General features: G+C 41.1%; 1 long non-coding RNA gene across 3 annotated transcripts in view; it reads right to left on the bottom strand.

Annotated features, from left to right (window-relative positions):
* Window positions 1-15,476, bottom strand: part of LOC102301380 — a 53,065-nt gene that overhangs the window by 31,000 nt on the left and 6,589 nt on the right. For 2 of the 3 annotated variants that reach the window (XR_006055232.1, XR_006055231.1), the window contains exons 1-2: window positions 13,170-13,395; window positions 9,509-9,757 (exon numbers count right to left, since the gene is read on the bottom strand). This is a non-coding gene — a long non-coding RNA (uncharacterized LOC102301380). Of the gene's footprint in view, window positions 1-9,508; window positions 9,758-13,169; window positions 13,396-15,476 lie in introns of those variants that run through there. The other variant, XR_006055233.1, reaches the window with a different exon arrangement.

Consider the following 15,476-nt stretch of genomic DNA (forward strand, 5'->3'; position numbering starts at 1 on the left):
ACAGGCAAACCATTACTCTTTGCTGCTGGCAGGCAGCAGGAAGAGAAGAGGGAGGCTGTACTAACTGAGGGGACAAATAAAGCATCAAACAACACAGAGGGCTTAAAGGATACATCATTTTCTTGGTCAGCTTAGATCCTTTCCTGTTTGGTTACTGGCACAGTAGGTTAGGATTACTCACTAAATTAACTGCTGCATTTAGGATTTTTTTTAATTGGGTAGCTTAACTAACACAAACAGTAAGATGCAGAATAGCCAAAGTAAACAAACCAAAAGTAGGACACAATTTTGCAAAGATCCGTCACATTTTAGAGACTGCACCGCTCATCTCGAGGAAAGTTTTTGGAGGTGGTTGGTTTTCCAGTACAGCGAGGAATTATTTCACGATTACTGACATTACAGGTGTGCCAGCGTGTTCTGACTTCCAAATAAAGAAGCCCCCCCTTTTCCCCTGTTGTAGCAGCGCTTGCCATGTTTCCAGTTCTCAGCAATTAACTTAGTGGGCTATTATCAAAATCAATACAAACAATGGCCAAAGCTGTAACATAAAATCTAGGCTGTAGTAAATCAAAGTTATCCGTTAATCCCGTAAGGCCAAGTAGCCTGACTTGGATCACTGCTTTGAGAGGAGCTTTGTGGTAAAGTCACAAGGTACAAGCGCTGCTCAGATGGAGCTGAATTTTCTGCATTTTCTCTTTAAAAAGCGGAGAGCTTTCAAACTGGTTTAATGAAAAATGCTGCTGTAAGTGTCTTTGGATTTTTCTCTCTCTCTCTTTTTTCTTTACAGTTTTTTTTTCACATTTTCTAAATTTTTGAGTGTTTTTTCATTTTAAACACTTGCTCTATATTTTCTCTGTCTTGCTCTCTAAACTCCTCCTGTGTCTCAGTACTGACAGTTAAAAAGATTGATAAACCTTATGCCCCGGCTGTAATGCGTGTCCGTCTGAGCTCTGGGAGCCAAATGACAACAACTCTGAGAATAGAGAATGAACTCCGGTTACATATAAATCCGCAAACACTCATGCTAGAGGTACATAGGCAGAACTTAAGCTTACACTGGAAGAGAGATTTTAATGACAGTGGGGAGGAAGACGCCGACTTAAACTGGTAGATTTAGGAGAGAAAGAAATGTATAAGGTTACCCAGAGAGCTGGCGGGCATGTTTATCAGCAGATCCTAATCTGAGCCAAACTATGCTCCTCACAATTCATCATCATTACCCGCCCCGTGTGGCACATCTCTTTGACCGCCCTCCATCCACCTCCCCCCTCCCTCGAACACCTCCGATACAGGCGTCCTGTTGGTGGGAATCTAGCCGGAGATCCACCTTGGGGGTGGTCTGGGTGTCGGCCATGCGATCTGTTTTGCACACATATTCACATGTACGTACCTGCACGCTTGTATAGCACCCCATCACTGCTCCCTGAACTACCCTATCAGCTGTCTGGTAAAACCCTCAGCGTGTTGGCGGTCCTTCCTACTGTGTCACTCACCGATCATGACCAATGCATCGCAACATACAAGTGTTTGTGTGTGTGTGCAGTGGGATGAGTTTACGCCTCAAGGCCAGAAGGACCTGTTTTCAGGTTTAATGTGAGTCTAGTAAGGTCGGGGGTCATAAAGTTTAGGCGTATTAACAGACAAGCTCTGGCACTGTGAATGACCAGCAGCGATTTGCTGCCTGTTGACACCTCCTAAACATTAAGAGCTTGCTCATGTAGCTAAGCTCTCCTCAGGCTGGCCAGCAATGAGGTAAAGCTATTCAGGAGAACACCTGCTTTGCTGGATTTAAATCTGGCCTGCAGTGAGCTGCTCACTCTTGTCAACTCCTTCACTCATCTTTTATTCTTTTGCTCTGCCTCTATTTGATGTGGTGGGTGTCAGCCATTAGGTATTACACGGTGTAGCTTTGCAGAAACACTGTTGGATTGGAGGGCCTTTGGGAGCAGCAGGAGGTGCAGATTTGTTAGGGAGCTCAAACTAATATTTACGTGACCTCCTGAGACCTGCCTGAGGAGTGTAAAGACAGAAAGGGAGGAAAAAAGCACGAGTATGAATTGATGTGTGCTTTAAGTGGAAAAAGGGATTATGACATTAAAGATTTATCTGCTGAGATCCACTGCAACTGCCCTCCAACCCCCAAATTGTCCAGTTTTTCACTAACTGCTGCCTTTGCTCAGCCGCTCATGTAGCTGAGTGACTGCAAAGCATTGTGGTACAGCAGTGCAACGCCAAAACTATAGTCAACACACTGGTCTGAGAGGCTTGCCAAATCAATTCTGGCAAAAAAAACTTTCCTCTAAACTTTTTCATTCACACATACTGTTGTAGATGCAATATTTCCCTTGCTTTTGCAATTTGCTCCAACAACTGACGCATACAAGCATATGTCAGTGGACCTAAAGGAATTTTCCAGAGCAGAAAGCTTGTTTGACCTGGTCCATCATCAATTTGTCATCACTAATATATTCGTGATTTAACTCCTGACTGCTGGGCCAGAAGTCAAGCTTAGTGTTGGCTTGAAGAATACACAGGCGAGAGCTCAGTGCTGAGCCGGAGTCAGACAGTTAGAGAGTTAGTCGCGGTGAATTCTTCACCGTACAAGGTGTGGGCCGCAATGTGACGAGGTTTGTATATGTGTGTGACAGTGAGAGTGTGTTTATCTCCCTCCCTGTGTGGGGATTTACAGACACACCTCGCAAGGCACAAACAACAGTGACCTGGAAAAATAGCCGAAATTCCACCAACATACCAGGAAATCTGGGGGTTAGGCTGACAATACACAAGCAAGACAGAGGTGTGGGAAATGGGAGAGATACAGGGTCAGGCTGTAGGCCTCACAGATACAGATACCAATGAGTGATACCAGCTGACTCACACTGATGCTGACACTAACAGTGATAGCATGGCTACCTGAGTGGCATTGACAGATAGATCCTGGAGCGCACACACAATCACGGCTTCTAATTAGCATGTGATGTGCCACAAAGCTATCCTTGTTCCTCAGACTTCTGGAAGTGGGAACAATATCTAGTGTTACCAGTGTTACAAACCGTCCAATCTGATCTTAGTAAAAGTCCCTTTTTTGTTGAGGTAAAGTAGTTTAACTGCACATTTAATCTCTGGGATTTCTAATTTTCATAAAAAGAAGTGAAATTTCAATAATCCCAGCTGTTCTACATGATAAAGAAATGCTTTACTGTGCAATGTCGTGGTTGAGCTGAGAAACATTTGTTAGTAGGACTGAAATTACTGTCCTGTGATTATAAAAAGTTTCTGTTAATTCACAGAAAAATTCCTATTTATTTATTTATTTTACTGTGGAATTGTGAAAAACAAATTTATATAGCCAAAAGTGGAAAAACATGACTTTCCGCCTCATTTAATTGATTATATGTTACTTAATCACTTTGGTGTAATATGAATGTCCATGTGGGTCTTTAACAGCAGGAAAGACTGAAAAACATATTAAACATACAGTTTAAAATCCAAACTTTATGCCCTCCTTGACATTTTTCAAAGTCGTTCAGCTGGCTGAGATTGGAGTTTTTTGCTGGGCCCATTCTGGCCCCTGGGCCTTACGTTGGACACCTCTGTTTTAAAAGATCTCAATAACAATGTTAAGTGGCAAGAAAGTAAAAGCGTCTACTGGAGTGTATACCTGTACTCAAACACGTTCACAACTGTGTGTTTGTTGATGCTGAGAGTGGTGTAGATGTGTCGAGTCACTGGAGTCAACATCCCTCTGTCAGTCTCCAATCGTCCTCACCTTCAAAAACACAAACCACTGAAGACACACACAGTTTCAGCCATGTGACGGATCCCAAACTCTGACCGCACAAACAAACACTCTCCATGTGGAATGTGGGAGGCTGTTGTTTGTGTTCGGAGGTGCACATTTATCCAGTGTTCTTTCCCCAAACGCTCTGTAAATTTGCATTGGCACAGAAGTCGGTCCATATACACAATTACAGAAACCTGACATTATCTTTAGCTTCATGTCTGTTTTACTTTTCCATCTACAGCCATTTGCAGAAGCAGCAAGCCTCCCTGCTTCGCCTGTCGTGATTTCACCTTCTACCCACATTGAGACAGTTGATCAGGAGCAAGGACACGGTACAGTAGCCCCTATCGCTCAGTAAACAGTGGTAAACAGAGCAAGCGCTCGGCATGAAATGGAGGAATACTGCACACAAAACATTTACATAGAGCTGCCACAGGAACAATATCATTTCAGTTTTACAATAAAGTGCTGGCCTAACAAAAACAACTGACGGAAACTCATCTGTCCCTCTGCCTGTTCGGAGTGACTTGTTTATGCTCTGGCCTCCCACTCTGTGTAAGGAGATAATTCAATCAAGTATAATAGAGCTTTCACACGAGCTTAACCCAGCTTCAATCCTAATGCTGCCGGACCAAACCTGGAGCCTGATCTCATATATCTAGCATTTCATCCTGAACCACAGCAGCAGATGAGAGGTTTTAAAGTTACTGTTCATAATTTGACATTAATGAAAATCAGAGGATGTAGTTTTACTGCTAAACAGTGAATCAGTTTAATGTTGTTCTAAATTAACATTCGTGGTTTATTTGGAAATTTAAAAAAAAAACACAACTCAAAACTAAAGCAGTGTGGAAAAGATGACATCATAACGCAGTGCAACAACCTGCATTATTGCAGATAAAGGTTTAGGTGGAAAATAGAAGCTTTGTGTTGTGACTGGTGCCCCAGTGCCTGAAAGAGTGGTGGTATTTTAAATTGCACCCAGGGGCACACCACACCTTCTTTTGGCAATACTCCATTGTGTCTACATCTCTCTCCAGTAACTACAGCCAACTACTGACATTGTTTTGATCCATCTCAGAATGGAAAACTGTTCCTCTCGTGCAGAGAGTGTAGGGGCAGCCAGCAGCACTATAGTTAGTATACATCATGCATAACACATGGAACTTATGAATGTGTTGTATATACATTGTTCATGCACAGACCCATGCCCACAGTGTTACATGCAACTGACAAATTATCTAAAAGAACATTTCGTCTTATCCTCCATATATGTTCCACAGTTGCAAAACCTGTGCAGCAGCATGCAAGTTCACTAAATCACCAGATTCAAACACATGTGCTATATGCAAACACTAAAACTGGGTCATAGAATTGAATTTATGGCATCTGCATGACGGACGCCTCGATATTACGGTAAAGAAAGCTGCAAGCTGGAAAATTATTTGAGACATATCAGAAACGTTTTCCATTCTGGCAACATAGAGGCATAGATGTTAACTGCACATGACTTTTATGCATGCACGTGTTAAACACGAGAGGGTAGCGTGATTTTGTACAATGCTAAGATAAAGCGCACTCACATCTTCATTACTGGCTAAGAGATCCAAATCTATCAAGTGTTTGAACTGGGATAGTTTAGAGGAGAGTAAACAACAGTCTAATGTGTTTATCAGGCACTAAAGCACACACCAACAGCTGTTTACCACACAGAGAGCCAAAACGCATACAACAACAGCACCAAGGACATGCAGTCTGATGGCACTGCACAGTATAAGTGAAAGGTGATGTTGAGAGGGCTTTGCCTTTGAAATGTTTGGGAGAATGTGAACGTATAATTACCCCCCATGTGAATATCCAGCTGCTGCAATATACCACTATCGTTTCAACAGAGAAAGGGAGAGTGAGACCTTAACATTTCCTACTACTAGTGCCAGTCAATCAACAAATTGCCTAATGCATTTTGACAAATAAATACAGTGCCAGACAATCAACCAGAAGGAAGAAAGTGAGGCATGCAGCCATGCTTTAAAATAAAAACTGATAAATTAACTATGCATAGAGTAAATGCTTCTTACAACTGGATTTAATGAAAAGAATGCCAGGTTACTTCAAAGACATAATTTAATTCAAGGCATAGTTTCTTTAAATTCAGATGTGGATGAAAATGACATAAAAACAATTTCCTAAAAGTAACATTCTGTATGTATCATAAAAACAAAACACTAACGTTTATGGCATGAAACCATGTTCATCCATTCTGAATAATGACATGCTCCAACATACGATCTGAGCATTATTCAAAAAACCCCAAAACCAAACCAGTGGGATGTTTTGGGAGCTATGCTAATTTGCTGTGAGCTGGATGAAAAACAAAATGCTTAAAGCCCGTATAATTAATATGCATTTTCTAAACTCAGTTAGTCTCTTGGCTTAAAATAGCTTGCATGGCATAGTTTAAAACTCATAAAACCTCACCAACCAGCCACTTCAAAGTTACTAGTCTTAACATTAAAACTTGTTTTAAGACTGCGAGTGGAAAAATTGCATTCAGTGGTGGGAAACACTACCAGACACTGTTTGCATAACCTGTGCAGCAAGCAAAGACTGAAAAGTTAGAACCAGCGCTGATGGGGAGCTAACAAAGCACTACACACCTGCAAAACTGCATATTGTGCAGCAAAGTTAGAACAGTTGTGTGGTGTAGGTGCAGCTCTTCCTGCTTCAGATGTTAGTGCTAATACCGATTTCATTAGGTACCCGTCTTTAATGCAAATATCTAATGAGCCAACCACATGGCAGCAACTTAGCGCATTTAGGCATGAAGACATGGTCAAGATGACAAGCTAAAGTTCAAACTCACTGTCAAAATTAGGAAGAAAAGTGATTTAAGTGACTTTGAATTGTTGTTGGTGCTAGATGTGCTGGTCTGAGTATTTCACAAAATGCTGATCTACTGGGATTTTCACATCTCTATCCATCTCTACCTGACTCTAGGGTTTACAGAGAGGTCCAAAAAAGTGAGCAGCAGTTCTCTGGGTGAAAAGTCTTTGTTGATGCCAGAGGTCAGAGGTGAATGGACTACTTTCAATCGATAAAAAGGCGAGAGTAACTCAAATAACCACTTCCAAAGTATGGAAAAGAGCATCTCTGAATGAACAGCACATCGATCCTGGGCTAGACCACATGGGGGATATTCCATAAGGGGATGTTTTCTTGCCACAATTTGGCCCCAACATTGTTTAAGCCTACCTGAGTAATGTTACCTGACTATGTCTATCCCTATATGACTACAGTGAACCTAATTCTAATGACTCCTTCTAGCAGGATAGAAGCTCAAATAATCTCACACTGGTTTGTTGAACATGTCAGTGAGTTCAGGACACTGAGTTATTGAACTGAGAGCTGGTGACTGTCCAAAACAGCACTTTTGAGATGAGGTTAAATTGGAGTTTGCATCATGGATGACCAGCTGACAAGTTTGCAGCAACTGCTTGATGCTGTTATGTCAATGTGGACCAAAATCAGCACCCTGTTGAATCTATGCGAAGAAGAATCAAGACGGTTCTGAAGCCAAAAGGCCGTCCACCCCGAAGCTGTACCTAATAAAGAGGTCAGTAAGTGTATGGACGGATCAAATCTTCTTCAGTTCGACAACCTGTCTCAGCTTATTTATATTCTTAAGCAACATTTGACAGCAGACTACATTACTAACAATCTTTTTTTTAACCAAATAATAAAATATTTTTTCATGTTTCGACAGCACTATCATGTTTGTCTAAACTGTGCACACACAACTTGCTTTGGTTACATGGAACCAGGCTGTTTTGTCTGGGCTGTGTAACTTCCTGACTCTCTATAACCAGGTTAGCTTTTTCACATGTGGAGATTTACACAAATTAAGTCATGAGATTAAATAGCATTTGTTATTAAATTTAGTAGTTTTTATCTTCTTTGTTTAATTTGACATGTGAGGTTTAGTGTTTGTATATACTGTAGTCTGTGTGCGTGTGGGGGGTGAGTGAAGGTGGACAGTTGCAGTATTTCAAACAGCTATTTTTGTCTGTCCTGTGAGCAAGGACCTCCCGCACTGCTGTTTGTAAGAATATTTTTCATGCTTAGGTTAAATAACCAGGTTGTTTAACACAATCTCTGAGTGAGAGGAAGCCTGAGAAACATTTCCTGGAGGAAAAGTTTAGTGGTAGTTAGGGAGAGAGGTGACGATGAATCAGACGATCAGCGTGTAGCAGTGTGGCTTCATGCTGAGAAATAGCACAAGAGATGTGATGCTTGCTTTGAGAGTGTTTATGGAGACGTACAAAGAAGGTAAGGAGGAGTCGCACTCTGTCTTTGTGGATCTAGAGAAAGCATATAATAGGGAGCCAAAAGAGGAGCTGTGGTACTGCCAGGAGTGGGACAGAAGTATGTGCAGGACATGTATGAGGACAGAGAGACAGGGGTGATGTATGCAGTAGGAGTGACAGATGGGTTCAAGGTGGGGGTGGGATTACATCAGTGATCTGATCAGAGCCCCACCTTGTTTGACATGGTGACAGATGAGGTCAGGCAAGAGCATCCTTGGACTGTGATGTTTGCAGATGACATTATGAACTGTAGTCAGATTAGGGAGCAGGTGAGAGAGAGTGAAGACGGAAAGAACAGAGGAAGTGAAGGTGGATGAGTTTCATTTCCTGGGGTCAATGGACAGAGCGCAAGAAAGGTAAAAATGAGAGACAGACAGGGTGGAAATAGTGGAGACAAGTATCAGAGGGGATTTGTGACACAAGGACAGAAGGTACTGAGATCTTCAATTACGTACTTTGGAGATATTGGCACCAACAAAAGGACATGAGCCTGAGCTGAAAATGCTAAAATTTCTATTGGGAGTGACCCAAATGGAAAGGATTGAGCAGTTTGCAGACAAAGAGAGAAAGTTAAAGCTGAGATGGTTTGGATATGGGCAGAACAGGGATAGTGGGTATATTAGTCAAGGATGTTGAAGATGGAACTGCTAGACAGGAAGAAAAGAGGGAGACCAAGTCAAGAGTGAGGAAGATTAAAAGGAAAGTACATTACAAGTCTTTATATGACCTCTATTTTCTTAAGATTGACATTTTATTTTACAAATTAGAGATCAGAGGGATCCTGGATGGCATAAAGAGCATTTTTGTGGCATTTACTGTATGTTATCAAATCTGTTTGAGCCACATATTTTCTGTAGGATATGATGGTTTTAGAACTGACTGAATCTCTTTCCCTTTCTCTTTCTCAATATGTAAGAAGAAAGGGGCCAATAAAATCACAGACACAGCACATCCAAATCCTATTATGTGATTAATATGAAAATCCAAAATGCAAAATTGGTGTAAATGAATCAATCCATGAATCTATTATAAATGTTGTGGGTGCGATATGTACCCTGTTTTGCAAATATGAGTGGAATCTGCATGCCACGTGTGCAATTACCCAAGAAGAAAGCACTGGAGGCCTGGTTGGGAATCTTAGAGCAGACCGTGTTCAGAGAGTCTGATAAATGTTATCTGCTAAAGTCTGCATAGATTGCTAAGGCCAGTTTCTATAGCACCAAGGATCCTTCATGCCTCTCTCAGGCCCTGTGTGTATACTGTCATGTCAGGAAAAAAAACAGTATCATCTGGCATCTCCAGACATCATTATCACAACCATCGACTGTCCAGTCCTCACACACACACACACGGTCATTACCTTTAGCGATATGCAGCACTCCGACAACTGTAAGGACGGCGGTAGGTTGAGGGGGTCTGAGTGTGGGACCGAGCCCAGAAGAAAGAGGCCTCTCTGGTGTGAGGAGGGCAGGATCAGTGTGGCACTCAGCCCTGTCTGGATCCAGTAGTGAGTGTGATGCGAGAGGGGATGGTAGGAGATAAGTCCACTTCACCAAACTCAATGGGACACTTCAGCAGAAGCACAGCTCTCACCCTGAGCACCGTCTGTCTGAGAGTATGAAGGACAGAGACTTTCATTTGATTACAACAAAATTCAAATGAAAAACTGCTTACTTGTGTTAGTTTGTATAGTCATTTATGGTCTGAGTAGCACCATATAGTCCAGCGATGGTGCATCTAATAAGGCAGCATCACTGCAGAGGATATTTCATTTGTATAGGTACGTACAAGCATTTAAGTGTGTGTGCGCACAGTGACAGAGACAGATTAGGTGTCTGAGAGGGACAGATGGCCTTACAACCAACCTCCACTCACTCATTGAGTGAGATAAAGAGCCACATTCTCTCTCTCTCTCACACACACACACACACACACACACACACACACACACACACACACACACACACACACACACTCCATTGCTGGCATCCAACCAATTGTGTGGAGAAATAACTCAACCCTTAACATGAACAAATAAGTGTGGATATTAGGCCTGTGCTGGGTCCGCTGAAAAACTGTAGATTCATCACAAGCTTCAAACAAACAGATTAGAAGACGACCGTCGTGGTATTCAAATGGACTTATAGGATTTGTCCGTGTATATACTCGGCCGAGCTGTGTGAGATTCGGGAGGGTTAGCAAGTATGAGTGTGTTTGTGTGTGTGTGTGTGCCAAAACAGTGACAGGACATTCTTCTACAAACAGGTTTTCAGCAAAGCTCTTATCTCCTGCTCTCTCCTCATCCATCCCCTTGTTTCGTCCTCTCGTCTGCTGGAAGAAACGCCTTTTGATTACATTTCCATCACAAATACGCTTGCAAAATGCAGCCTATTTCTCAGGAAGACAGCGTTGTAATAGGTAGACGCTTAAACCAGATATAGAACAAATGACGGCCAAAGTCAAGCAGCATTACTGGTTTGTGAGTGTTTTGGGAAGGTCTGTGTTTCCGGGTGACCCCAGTGGCCCAGTCTGCCTGTCTATTAGAGCCGGGGCTATTAGACCATCAGAAAGTGGGAGCATCCCCTCTTGCCATGGTGATAAGATCAAGGCATTCCGACAGCCAAAGCGGTCATTACCCTGCGCTCTAGCCCATAATGTTCCTCTATTAAAACACCCTGTTGCCATGGAAATGCAGCTGTGGCCATTTAAGTCATTTCTTGGCCCTGCTGTCTCTCTGGGTCATTGACACACACGCACACAAACACACAATGCACTGACATGTCGAGTGATAAACATTTACACATGCACGCTGCTATCTGGGGCACTGTTTCCCTCCAACACGCACAGCAGAAACATGCACAGGTCCTGCTGTCTGGGCGTCTGGCTCATGCGGGGTCACGGCTGACCGGGCAGGAAGATGGTGAACATGGATGTCAGACGGTACAGTAAGACAGCCTGGAAGGCGGAGCCATTGTTACAGAATTTGGCTTCAAACACAGTCACAGACGTAGTCAAGTAGACGGATAGGAGGCTGACAGAAACACACGACAGATGCGTGCACAACACAAACACTGATCAGAGTAAACAAACACATCGGGATGCTCAGAAGATTGTGTCAAACAAAGCCGACCCCCCTGTTCCACTAATCCTTTGGTGTCATCAGTAGACACCTCCTACGCTTGCACACACTTACAAACACACACACCAAATAATTCTTATAAACCACCAAACTCGACATCTTCCAGAAAAGCTTACCTAACCCTAATGAGCATACTGTAAAGCTCAGGTTTATTGAACTCAGTTCATCTCTGTTCTGCTTTTTTCTAAATGCACCAACTTTCAGAGTTTTGCTCTTAGTTTAGTTGTTCTTAGCCCGTCTTGGGGTAGGGAATAACATTATAGTCTGTGTGGTGAGGGTTCATCAATAGCCCTTCTTGTTCTGCTACCTTAGGCTCAAAATCCTGAAAAACAGAACCACAAGCTAAATCTAGAATAGTAATCACTGATCATCAGATCCTCCTTCTGCTTGTGTTTTAACATCCGACCTTAAGAGACATCTAAATGGATTTGACAGGTTTAACAATTTCCAATTCATGTGATATTTTCTGTGCCTTCAATGTCATTTATTTTAATACAAAAGCACCTCATTCTACCAAACACATGGGTGATATGCTGAATGAAACTTGTAGTAAAAAGTGTTTTGAATTCCATTTTTTAAAATGCCATATAAATACCAGTCCATTTGCCATAGTGGTCTCGAGCAGTAGTTCTCCAGGTTTCCTTCGGACATTTCAGACCTGACGATTTTCACAGGTCAAAGTATTGCATGAATCAACCATCAGACACACTGGCGATGATCCCAAACATGCTGCCAATGAAGTAAAAGTACACATAGATAGAAAAACACAGTGGGATGCAGTCAGTCATGGATTTGTCTTCCAAGAACATGACTGAAGCAATGTATGAACATCGTGACAGAAGACATGATAAAAGTCAGCCAGTATGCAAAGAACAGCTTTGAATGTCCTTCTCCAAAAAACCTATAAACTATACCTGAAGTCTACTTCAAGCTGTATTAAAGAATAAAGGTGGTCACACCAAATATTCACTTTCAAAATAAATCACAGGATCGGTTTCCAATTTTCCTATAGAAGTATAAAGGAATGAGGGGTGGCTTGAGACTTTTGCACAGCACTGCAAGAAATCTAATAGCTTAAAAAAATCGTTGAACTTAAAAAATACAATAAATATACCACAACAAAACATTTAAATGTTACATTTTACAAGACCCTCATTCTATGATCACTGAGCACTGCAGAAATACTCTACATGCAAGCTTAATACAACAACTTTAAACACTTCAAAAGATCAAAAACGCATCAATCAATCAATCAATCAATCAAAGCTTTATTTGTCACAGGCAGGTTGCCCTGCACATAAATAATCTACAGTTTGTTTTAACGTATACTTACATTTATCAGAAATATGGATGCTGAATATTAGAGAAAGTCAACAGTGTGTCCCTTATACAGAGCAAAGTGGCCAAAGTTTGAATGTATGAAACTTATGAGCTCTGCCTTATCAAAGTCATTTCCTACCAGCTGGGGTGCACAGTAGCCTGCATTACATGCACCAGTATAGTGATTTATGTGGGACTTTATGGTGGACTACTACAGCAAAGGTGTTTTCTATAATCATTTTTCTCCTGGCTAATGTTCTGTAACATTAGCTCGTCTTGTATCACAGTTTAATTGCTAGCTTTTTTACACAGCTGTAGAAAATACCAACATATAAAATACTGATAATCTGAACTCCTGTGGTTGAGCTAGGTGGTAGCTTAGCTAGCTGTTTTTATAGGTTACTTTACCAGCTGTACAAGCTAACTATTGTCAGATTTATATAGCTTACCCAGGTTACAGCTAAGGTGCTAATAATAGCATTATTGCTAGAAAATTCATATAAAATAGAAATGCCAAATAACTTAACTGCTAACTTGTGCAATCATATTGGCATGCACTCACCTACATCTTTATCAGGTACATATGTTCAGCTACTCATCATGGAAAAACCTAATCAGCCAATCACAAAGCAGGACCCCAAGTCACTTAAGACCAGTACACATCCTCAGGACAGCCTGCTGAAGTTAAACTGAGCATCAACTGAACAAAAGTCATTTTCAAGTGACTTTGATTGTGGCATGGTTGTTGATGTCAGAAGGTCTGGTCAGAATATTTAAGAAACTGCTGATCTATTGAGATTTCCCAACAGAACCATCTCTAGGGTTTATAGATAATGGTCCTAAAATATATATCCAATAAACAGCAGTTTCCTGTGTAAAAATGAGGCCTGAAGAGAACGGGCTGACTGCTTCGAGGTGACAGAATGGAAACAGTAAATTTAATAATCCCTCTTTACAACTAAGGTATGCAGAAGAGCATCTCTGAATGTGCAACATGTAGAATCTTGAAGCTACAGCAGCGGAAGACCACACCAGCTGCCACTCCTGGAAATTAAGGCTATAGTTCACACAGGCTCACCAAAACGGGACGACAGAAGTGGATAGATACATAAGATTAGAACTACGTTCTTGGCACACCTTTAGCCTCCCTGTGTCAACTGAGCATTGTTAAAATGTCACAGGCTACCTGAGTACTGTTGCTGATGATGTCTATCCTTTGATAATTACAGTCTACCCACGTCACAAAGCTCAAATCATTTCAAACTGGTTTCTTGAACATGACAGGTTACTGTACTAAAATGCCTTCCACAACTATCTAACATCAAGAAGGGTTGTTTTTGGTTTTTGTTTTTCATATCAAAGCACAAAGAGAAAAGTCTTTTAATTAACAGCTGATTTATACAGGAAGAGCCAATAGCAAGTCAGCCTATACTGATATATACCATATGATATCTCACTGAAGGTCATGAAATATCTTTTCAGACATTTCTCATCAGTCTTTTTCCCTCTTTTTCTGCTTTTTGCTCTTCCTCACCCTCCAATTTTTTATGGTTTCTTTTTTCTTCTCTTCTTTCAGGTATTTATAGTTGTACCAAATTATTCTCTTTTCTTTATTAAATTTAATTTTCTTTATTAGATTTTTGCTACATTCTCCTCTGGTTGATTGTATTTTTATTCCCTGTCTTTATGCTCATTCTGCAGTTCTTCATTTTGTGTTTGTCTTTTCAAACTCTTCTTTGTCAGAATTGGTTCCTTTGTACCAGAAATCATATCTCTGCACTGGATCATTTGGTGTGTGCGATCTCTCGGGGTACAGCTTTCCTTTCGAAAGACTTCACATACCCTTTGGAGCCAAGGTGTACCTCAGACTTATTGCTGAGACTTAGTGCCCCAGTGAAGAGGTTTAAACAAATCCTTTGTATTTTGGATAGAGTCACAAACAAAAAACACAAACACACTTTGTCCACACAGCAAACAGGATCAATTAAAAAAAAATCCATATCTTGAATGAAATCTATTAATTATAAGGCCTCGTCTACTGTAAATATACCACTCACCTTTATCTTTTTATGGTATTCTTTCTCAGCTGAAACATGAATCTAATACAAGGGGATCCACATATATGAAACACATGTACAGTATGTGTACTACACTCTAGTCCTGGCCCAACTTCCTGTCCAGTTTCAGCTTAAGAGTTTACTGATTGCTTTTAAGGCTTGTAATGGACAGACCCCAGTTTATATCACTAGTGTCGTTTGTTTATGTTCAGCTCCCAGGTCTCTCAGATTTACTGGCATAAATCTCTTACATGTCCTAAGGTCAGGCCTCAAACAAAACGGTGACAGACCTTTGCAGCTGCTGCACCACGTTTGTGAAATTGGCTACAGCTTAACACAAAAGGAGTGCCCTTCATCTCTGCTTTTGAGACTATAGGCTCAAAACTCATCTTTATTCTCCGTCCTTTCCATCCCACTTATCTCCTGTTTGCTGTTACCTCTGTAACTCTGTCTCCTGCTGTCCTCTGGTGGTTGTTGTAGTTGTTATTCATTTGCTTATTGCCGATGGCCTCTTAATTCCGTGTCCATGTTTTACATAATTACATGCACATTTGTGTATATAGGTAGTCAGTGAAAGCTTTGTTTAAATGTTCTTTATAAATAAATTTGACTTAAATCTATTAATATCTAGATAAACAGACAAATTAGAAATGTATTTCATTATTTGAGTGAACAACAAAAAATAATTTTAAAACTGAAAATAAAATAAAAACGTTCAAATGGAAATTTGATTTATAGAAACAGCAAGAGAAGGGGGGGGGGGGGTGTTACTATTGAACTGTTGCTTCAGCATTTAATGGGTTAAATCATGA

This window comes from Haplochromis burtoni, unplaced genomic scaffold (assembly GCF_018398535.1).
Source record: "Haplochromis burtoni strain Fernald_Lab_line unplaced genomic scaffold, NCSU_Asbu1 Contig_9, whole genome shotgun sequence".
Taxonomy (NCBI): domain Eukaryota; kingdom Metazoa; phylum Chordata; class Actinopteri; order Cichliformes; family Cichlidae; genus Haplochromis; species Haplochromis burtoni.